A 10117-nucleotide genomic window follows, 5' to 3' on the forward strand; every position below is an offset into this window, starting at 1 on the left:
TTCAAACTTTTGATATAATTGATATGCTAGTTATATGCATCAAAAGTTTTGGTATACCAATTGTACTGTAATTTTCATTACGGTATTATATACGAGGTATTTTTTTTCGTTTTTTTAGATACAAAAGACAATTTGTTGTACATCTTTACTATTCTTTACTACATATCTATACCTATTTATTAAGTGAGAAAGCATTAGAGAAACCAACTTGGTCTCTTGGTATGACCTTAATTTGAATTTCAAATTATTTGAAAAAAAAATGGTGGAAAATAACTAATATAAATATATAATTAATGGTTTTTTAACTACTCCTCATAGACTTATGGCTAATATTTAACCCAAGAAACATTCATTTTTTGTTCAGATAAAGTTATTAGATTTTTTTCCAAAATTAATTTTAATAAAAAAAATCAAATTTTTCGTCACACACAACGTGTGTGCAAATACAATAGTAATAATAGATAAACCTCATAGAAAAACTATTTTTTATATTTTTAACGAGTTTTCAAATATACCCTTGATTATCTCTTTATAAAAATAGACAATTAGTCATTACTCTTGCCCACTATCGCTTGGCTTCTACTTTTTTTATTTTTCCTATGATTTTTTTCCCCAATAACATGTTGATCAAAGGTAAAAAAAAAAAATCAAAAGATAAAAATAAAAAGTGATCGTGAAATATTTCTTTATACACGCAACACATGTGCCACATTTACTATTAAAAATGACGTCCACATACGTCCTAAACAAAAATATTTTTGAATTGGGAGAGAGCATTCACCTACTTTTCCTAGTTGGCTTGTATTCGTATTAAGTGCAATTATATTTAGCACGTAACTAAGAAAGAGGTCATTTTAAACATACTGGATTATCGTGTCAGATAATATTTATGAAGAATAGACCAATTTAACGTTATAAATGAAATTTAGTACACAAATGCTTGAGATCCATACAAAGTATACAGACAGAGATTCAATGGTTACAACAGGATCAAGAAACCGCATTTCAAATGCGAGGCCCCATTTGATCCTTCCATATTTATTTTCAAAAATATTAACGACCAAACAATGTTGCATCCACACATTTGATTATCTATGGATGCAACTTTCATGTTTAATCTTGGCACATCATGTACAAAATTGATCAAGGAAAAAGCCTAATCGATCCCCGGAGCCTCTCTTGCTAATACCAGGTTCTATCGCAAAACTTTGGCTGCACATCCTACACCGATTCTGTTCGGTTATTGGCCTTCAGACCAACATAGCAAAGAAAACATGGTGAGGCCGGAAGGCAGCCACGTGCAAGAATCTGGACAACCAGAACAGATTGACAAATGTTACCAACCAATCTGAAGTGAAAATGCAAATCACGAGTAAATAAAAGTAAGAATATAGCTAAATAAAAAGGATGCTTGATTCATTTGTTCGATGTTCATGGATACATTTCAATGCGGAAGAGAGCTTCAAGAATGTACTTGAAATAGCAGTAGCAGGCTAGCAGTATATAGAAAATCAAGCTTTAGCCTTGAATTATGAAGGTCATGATGACCAACTTATTTCATTTCCAGACGAATAGCAGTTATCTAGTCTCCTGTTTTTTAGAATTGAAATATGAAGTTGCAGCAGTAACGAATAAATAATTTCCAAAGCGAAAATCCTACCTGCAAAGCCACAGTCGCCATGACCCTCTATGTTGATCGGTGGCATATATTTTTGAATATATATGATCGCTGGTTCCAACTGAAATAACTTATACTGGCAACGGCAAAACATGACCCAGAAACAAAATCAATTTCACTCACCAATATCAAGTGCAATCGTAGTGTTACAAGGATCTGGAAGCATGCTGCGACTTGGCTGTTTCTCGCAACACAGCACCCACAATTGCCGCCTGCTCAAGACATTCAGCTTTATGCAATGCATCCAAAAGAATTACACAAGTTTTGGTATAAATTTTACAACCCTTCAGCCTAGTTTCTTCAAATAGATTATATGCTTCCGTTGCCCTATTTGATACACTTAACCCTTCTATCATTGTATTATAGCAGGCAGAATCAGGTACGCCTCCATTTGCTTTGAACCTTTCAAAGAGTTTGTCAGCTTCCATAATATTCCCAGCCTTGGCAAGCCCGGATATCATGGTGACATAGGTGATTACATTGGGTTTCAACCCTTGTTTCTGCATCTCCTGCCAAAAGACAAAAGCCTTGTTGAATTTTCGAACCTTACAGAGACCATTTATAAGGATGCTATAGGTTACAATATTAGGTGTTGCATTCAAGTCTTTCATCGAGTTCCAGCAAACAAGAGCTTCATCTATTTCCTCTGCCTTGACAAGAGCATCAAGCAAGCAATTCCATGTTTGCACATTTGGCATTAAATCTCCTTGCATCATTTCTTCTATTATGAGATATGCTTCGTCAATTCTACCCACCTTTCCAAACCCCATCTACAAGACTACTGTACACAACTACATTTAACTCAACGCCTATTGATTTTGCTTCTTCGAAGAGCATGTAGGCTTCATCTAGCCGGTCAATCTTAGCAAGCCCATCAATGACACAACCATAAGTAACTACAGTTGGTTGGTGCCCTTTAGCTTTCATTTCTTCCAAAAGCTGGTAAGCTTTATTCACCTTACCTGATTTGCAAAATCCATCGATAATAGTGTTGTAAGCGAATGTATCTAGCACACATCCTTTTTCCTTCATTGAGTAAAATAGTTCATACGTCTCACGAGCAAAGCCCGCCTTTATGAGACTGTGAATTAGAATTGAATAACTACGTGCATCAGGTGTAAACTGAACTTTAATCTCCTCGAATAGAGCCCTGCCCTTTTCAGTTTCCCCAGCTTTGAAAACACAATCCATGTAGTTATTAAGCAGTGTAAGATCTGGAGAAACGCCTCTCCGAACCATTTCCTTGTAAATTTTGTGTCCGTCTTCTTTTCTTCCAGACTTAAAAAAGTTTCGAATTAGGGATGTATATACAATTGCATCTGGCATCTGATCAGAATCTAACATCCGCTCATACAATCTATAGGCATCACCTACTCTGCCAGACTTTCCCAAGCCATCTATCAATGAACAAAATGTGACTTTATTTGGGGTACAAACTTTATGATCCATGCCTTCAAATATCGAGCAAGCCTCATCAAGTTTATTAGCCTTACACAACCTGTCAATCATGATGTTGACAGTCATTATGTTCGGAACCAAGCCTGTACCCTTGATCTCATTTTGAATGTCTAAAGCTTTGTCCACTTTTCCGGCCCTGCAAAGCATGTCTACAAGAATATTGTAGGTAGAGAGATTGGGCATGGCATCTTTCTTCATGTCATTAAAAATTTCTAAGGCCTTGTCTACTTTTCCCTTCTTCCCAAGGCAAGTAAGAAGACTGTTGTATGCAATCACACTTGGAATCGACCCCTTTAGTCTTTGCCTCTCCAGCAAACCAAATGCTTCATCAAATCTCCCAGCAGACCCATAGCCCATTATCATGGTGTTATAAGCATATGCACAAGGAACTTTCCTGTTCAGTTCCATCTGCTCAAACAACTCAACTGCTTCATCCAATTTATTAGCCTTGCAGAGAACTCCTATCATGCTGGTATATGATACATCATCGGGTGTGAGACCGTGAAACTTCATCTCATGAAAGAACTTCCACGCCATATCCACCTTGCCAACCTTGCCAAAACAGTCTATGCACACATTGTAGAGAACAATGTCTGCATCAAATGAATTGCTCTTCATCTCATCCAATAAAGAAAGAGCAGAATCAACCCGGCAATCCCGAGCAAATACACGAACCAAAGTTGTAAACAAATGCACACTAACTTCGTATCCTAATTCTTGCATCTGATGAAAGAGCACAAGCATGAGATCTGGGTAATCAGGCTTATGACCCGCAGCCAAAGCACCTATAAGAGTTGTGTAAGCAGAAAATGCTGGGCGGAATTTAAATTTCCTCATAGATTGGATAAGATTGTATGCCTCCTTCAATTTATGCGCTTTCACACAGCTGGAAACTAACTCCACACATGTTTCATACGATGGACCAAATCCAGTGAGGCTCATCTCCTCCAAAATGTGTTCAAACCTATCAAATTTCTTACATCTAGCCATTACCATGACAAGTGAATAATATGCTTCAGGACAATTCACTTGATTGGTCATTCTCTCGACCCACCGAAAAATAATTAACAGCTAACTCAACATCCTTCATTCTCCTCAACACTCCAATCACCACATCCACTTGGGGTTTATCATCACAAGATGATAAAACTTTCTCCAGGGAAGGTCCCCAGGAACCGCTTTCTAGAATTCCACACACCTTCTCAACCAATTGTCTAACAGCTTCATGTTTTCTAATGATTTGACCTTCCACGACATTCATAGGAGAAAAACTATACTTTTGCTCGTTGGCGGACCTTTCACTTTCCTTATCAAACAAAGAAACAGAGCTTTTTCCCTCATAAGATGATCCATCACTTGAAAATGGAAATCTATCACAAACGCCACAGAGGAAGAAACATCTCATGTAAAGCTGATTTTTTTAGCCCTGCGTCAACACATACATAAATAAAACACAGTTGAAGGCTATATGAGATTCAACAAAGTCAGCCAGTGGCTCCAATATTAATATTCAACATGGAACTATCTCACAACACTCGATATGAAAATGGGGTCAGGTGGGGCATGGAAGAGTAACAGAATTATAGAACAAAAAACAAAGAAAGAGCACAAAAAAATAAACGTGATTGCCACAAAACGGAATGGAAAAGATAAAATTTTGCAAGAATTTACCTCTATTTATTGTAAGGGCCCTCATTCTTCAGCAGTTGAGCAGTACCCTGCAGATTCCTTTTCCAGTTAATCTCACAAGTTGAAGATATCAATCAAAATGATCTCAAACACATACCGAAATTCAGTAGAGAGAAAAAGAACAAATCGAGTCAACTTATACAATTTACAGCCTTCGTTTAAGATGTGTAAATGTTTACATTCAAATCCAGGCAGAAATGTACAAAGACAAAGGGCATCAAAATCAAAAGGAAATAATCAACTTTCAAACAAATTCAATAAACTGACTAACAGCAAGATTCAGAACAGCATACGTGCTTCCCAAATACAATATGATCAGATGAGGAAATCCTTGCAGCTCACGCTGGCTAGTTAAGATGAAGTGTTAATCGGAAACCCACCATGAATCAAGCGCTAAACTCACAAGTTACAACTTAACTTCCAAGATTAACTCCATGTCTGAACAACCACCAATCTCTTAACATAAAAAAGCCTTGAAGACCTACAATGGGAAACGAAACTAATACAAGAAACACAACATAAAAAGCGACCACAAACAAAGAATTTATTCTTACTCTTCTTGAAGGAACAAACAGCAGAGATTACGGGGTTGTAGTGGTTGTGCTGGACGGCTACTGGTGGTCAGGATGGTCGGTTCACAACGCCGGTAAAGTGTTCGACGCATCGCCACACAGAAGTGGAGTAAAAATAGTCGTATATATATACATACATACACCGCCAGTAATATAGTCGTGCAAACCTAGGAAATAAAATGTTAAAAACAAAACTAGGAAAATGAGATTAAATAAAAAAAAAAATTTATATAAAAGTTGAAAAAATAATCGTCTATGGTTTAATATCCTAATAAAATAGAATTTTTTAGCTGTATTTATAATTTTTAAATATCCATATAACACATAACATAAATGGTTTTAAAAAAACTTTTATGTTTTTAAAAACACGTTCTTAAAATCTTATTACATTTTAGTTTGATTTTGGCTCGAAGGCAGACAATTGTGGAATAACTTTATGGGCAGATTGACGGCAAACATATAGAGTTTGTGGACTCGATCATTACATAGATTTATAAAGCAAAGGGAGTGTATGTTGTGTTTTTCAGTGTAAACACAATAAAACGCAGATCTTAAAAAATATATCACATTTTGCATCAGATAGAAGCAAAACAAAGGTAAAAAAAAAAAAACATTGAAGAAGCAACCTTGTACATACGAAGTTTCCGAGTCCCAAATAAAATCCAAACGACGCAAAACTGTTGGAACGATGGTCGGAAGACTGAATAACGCAGATAAAACGGTGGACAGCCAAAGGCAACGCGAAGCAGAAGGCGGAGAACATAGAAAGTCGGAGGAGAGAAGAAGGGTAGATATTTGATTTAATTTAATTTAATTTAATAAAAGAAAAGCACAAAGGCAATACAAGAGACGTCAGAAGCGGCAGGCTTATTCTATGCTGCACCCAGATCCACCGGGTGAAATGTGAACATAGAACTTTTCGAAGCGGCAAAGCGCCGCGTGGGTTTTCTTTAACTGTTAAGGGCAGGAAGCTGGCCCGTTTCAACTTATTATTCGCGTATATATATATATGTATATATATATATATATATATATATACTATGTAATTGAGGTGTTTACCCAGATTTACAAAACTACAACAGGAAGTGAATCAAAAATAAATTAATAAAGAAAATTTATGTATTTTGTAATCAAACAAACAAACGCACTATTAAATTTGATGAACAAATTCAAAATTGCTTATGGTTTTGTTTTTTGTTTTAAATAAAAATACTGCATGAAACCGACATTTTATTTTGATTGAGCTGATGCTGTTATTAATCTTTTTATTTAATAAACATTGGTTTAAATTTGCAGTGTTACGACTCGCTGCCTGAAATAACTCATTTTGTAAGTTAAGTTGAAGGGAATTTGCTTTTTTGAATGTACAAAACAAGGATATGCCAATTTTGTGCATTTATTTTTCTCTTTGTTTCTGAAAATATAAACAGAACCAAATTTCAATATGCAGAACTTCAACACAAGCAATATCCATGCAAGAAGTTGAAGATTAGGCAGTACACTTCAATACCTTTATTACAGAAAAGCAAGCCAAAATAAAACTAACAGACAACTAAAGCTGATCCGGCAAGGTCAGAACATTCCTCGTACATCATACTCGTGCGATATCACAAGTGGAGTTTCCTTTGAAACAGGTCTGTGTACAGACCAGAGCTCTAAGTTAACGGTCCCTGTCCCCCAATGGACAGGGACATTTGTGTACTTGGTCTATGTCGAACCATTTTCGTAATGCCATGCCAAAACATAAAGCATCCATTCGCATAAGGAAAATACATGACCAAGGTAGCCTCGGATATAATGAAATATCAAAAACAATTTGGAAGGAATAAATCGATATTGTTTCTGACCCATGTTTGATCCACCTTGATTTTTAGGTCTGCTGCAGTGCTGCTGATGTATCTTACTCAGAATGCAAGGAAATATATATAAGACCAGATAGAATCTTACCATTTGTCCAGAAATCTCCCTTCAAAGAATTGTTCACGGGCTTCTGGCCAGATATCGTCGTCGACCCATCAATGGCAGTGAATAGATCGTATAATTCGATGGGAGTGTGGAAAATTGAGAGTTGGATGCACCCGCAAGCACACAAGCCTGAGAACAAAAACAAGCATGCTACTTATAAATGCTCAAAGATGAATTATGCAACGAAAAAACAATAGTACAGAATGAGAAGAAACAAGGTTATGTGCTATTTTTTCATTATAGTAGAGAAGCCCGAGAACAAGAAAATATGTGGTATTTATGATTCTTTACCCGATCATGTAAAAATTAAGGGAGAAAATTAAATACTACAACGCTAAATTGAGTGTTATTGAAACATGTCTTGGGCTTGGCAAAAACCGAGTTTAATGGAAGTTGGGACATTCAAGTTATTGTTCAAATGTGGCTCAAGCACTGACAGCTAATTTACAGACCAAACAGTTTAGTAAACTTCTATTTCCCAACTAATGTCGAGCTTATGTGGCTTGAGCTCAAGCATCTCTATAACCGCATTGAAAAAACTCGATTTTGAGTATCCAGTTAAGTAATAGAGTCGGCTAGAACATAAGACTAATCCAACTCGACCCGTATATGCATTCTAATGCCCAGCTAATAAGCTCAGTTTCTCAGATTCTCCAGGTTTGCTTCAGTTCCTGTCTGTGTAGACAGAATGCCATTATATGACAGGTAAACCATCAATTTTTTTACATGAATTAGCATCATTTTTTCGCATTCTTTTCACAACTAAAATAGCAGATTTAAGCTAGTATCATGTCAGCAAAATATACCATTCTTCATAATTAGTTGTAACTGGATTTTTGTTTATCAATACTTATGAATTCAAGAAAATTGATCCTTCAACTGGGTTGCATTGGTCTATGTGTGCTGGAGAGGAATTGCATTTTCGTAACTCTTGCCCTTTCATCCCATTCTCACAAAAATTAGAAAAAATATGATATTGATGTGCATTAAAATGGTGGAAAGTAAGATTTTCCCGTACTTAATGACATAATATTCCTCACATCAACCAGCAGATCTGTACTTCAAGCCAGTATATTATTCATACCCATTAATTTAAACTTGACTATGATGCCACTGAACTCCTGTCACAAAAACAAGTCGAATTACAGTATCAATACAAAAATATTAGCAAGTTGAAATCAAATAAAACTACAATCCTAACACACTACCATGAACAATACTTCAAGAGATACGCAGGTTATATGTATTAGTTTACCTGAAGGAAGGTTCTCAATGGAAATAATTCTACCGCCAACTCTTGGTACCACCTTTAAAAACCATCCCCTGCTTCTCATTTCCACAGCAGTTCGAGAAAGTTCTGTTATCGGAAACTGGAATACATATAGCATTTTTTGAAACCAGATGCGAAATCAATGTGTGTTCTTTTTTGTATAAATGGAGGTATTTAGCTCCTTCAGATCGACATATCCAGATTTCAGTGCATATGTCTCTCACTCGTGCCAAATACCTTCTCTTGTCAGAGAAGACCTCAATTAAAGCACTATTGTACCCCAGATATTTGGTGATAATATTTTTCAATAAATCGTCATCTCTGTTTCAGTGCCATCAAAATGAAAGAAACATTCAGAGCTCTAATTTTCAAGAAGTCATCAACTATGCTTCAGAATCATTAAAATGAGAGAAACATTCAGAGTTCTAATCCAGGTTGTGCAGACGAGTATTCTTAAATTCGAATTCTAAAAATTTAATGCGTGTAGATGACTGAACAATGTGACAAGAGGAGAAGGTGATCAAAAGAGGAAATCAAAACATCATTTTACAAAATTAAGTGAAGTAATAACTGCCATAAAATAATTGTTCATTCACAATTGACGTTGGGTTGATTATAGAATTTACTAAGCAACTCCTCAATAATTAAAAATTTTAAGAGAAAGCTGAAGAGGGTAACATCTAGATGGTGCCGAGAAGACCCATAGCCGCAAATTTGATGAGATCACTTCTACTTTAAAAAGGAGACTGCACTAAGAGTAACAACACAATCTCAAAAAGCATTGCTGAGTTGATGTAACAAAATATTATGCCTTCCATCATACTTTAAAAAATCTTAAAAAATAATAACATAATAAAAATGCAACAAATTTTCCCAATATACTGGTGATAAAAGCAACCTTATTCTATGCACGTAAAGTTGATGAAAAGCAACAAGAAAGAAAACTCCAAAAAAAAAAAAAAAACTTTCCCCTGAATTTATCCAGATTTGTTTCGTTGAGAACAATTTTCAGCAGAAATAAGATAAATACATTCAACCAACATACAATTTGCATAAATAATAAAAATGAGATACAACTGATGAAAATCAAAAAGACCAAACAACAGCAAAAGAAGAGCGAGGTGGACAAACAGAACACCGAGAATATCCGGGAACCCAAAAAAACCGAAACAAAAACGTGAGGTAACAACTAACCCAATCGAGGATCTTCAATTTCAGGGTACATCACACAAAAGGATCGAATGGTGAAGGGGGTTGTAAGCAGGTGAAGATGCGGCAGAAATGAAAAGCCAAGAATGGGAGAAGAGGTAATCGGTTCCATTTGATGCGTGTTTTTCACAGCAGCTGTGGAGTGAGAAGCACAAGATGCCGTGTTTTTTTGGTGACTGGCAACGGACAAGAAACTGGCCACTTTAGAATTATTCTCGCTTTACTATTTAGATTAGAGCCCGTTGGGATTTTGTATAGATTTTTTAAAATAAGTTC

The 10117-nt window shown here is 35.8% G+C and overlaps 1 pseudogene; it reads right to left on the reverse strand.

Moving 5' to 3' along the window:
- Window positions 1–917: 917 nt before the first annotated feature.
- On the reverse strand, window positions 918–5553 carry LOC140887314 (uncharacterized; annotated as a pseudogene).
- Between the last annotated feature and the right edge of the window lie 4564 nt (window positions 5554–10117).

The sequence above is a fragment of the Henckelia pumila genome, chromosome 3, assembly GCF_033568475.1.
Source record: "Henckelia pumila isolate YLH828 chromosome 3, ASM3356847v2, whole genome shotgun sequence".
Taxonomy (NCBI): Eukaryota; Viridiplantae; Streptophyta; class Magnoliopsida; order Lamiales; family Gesneriaceae; genus Henckelia; species Henckelia pumila.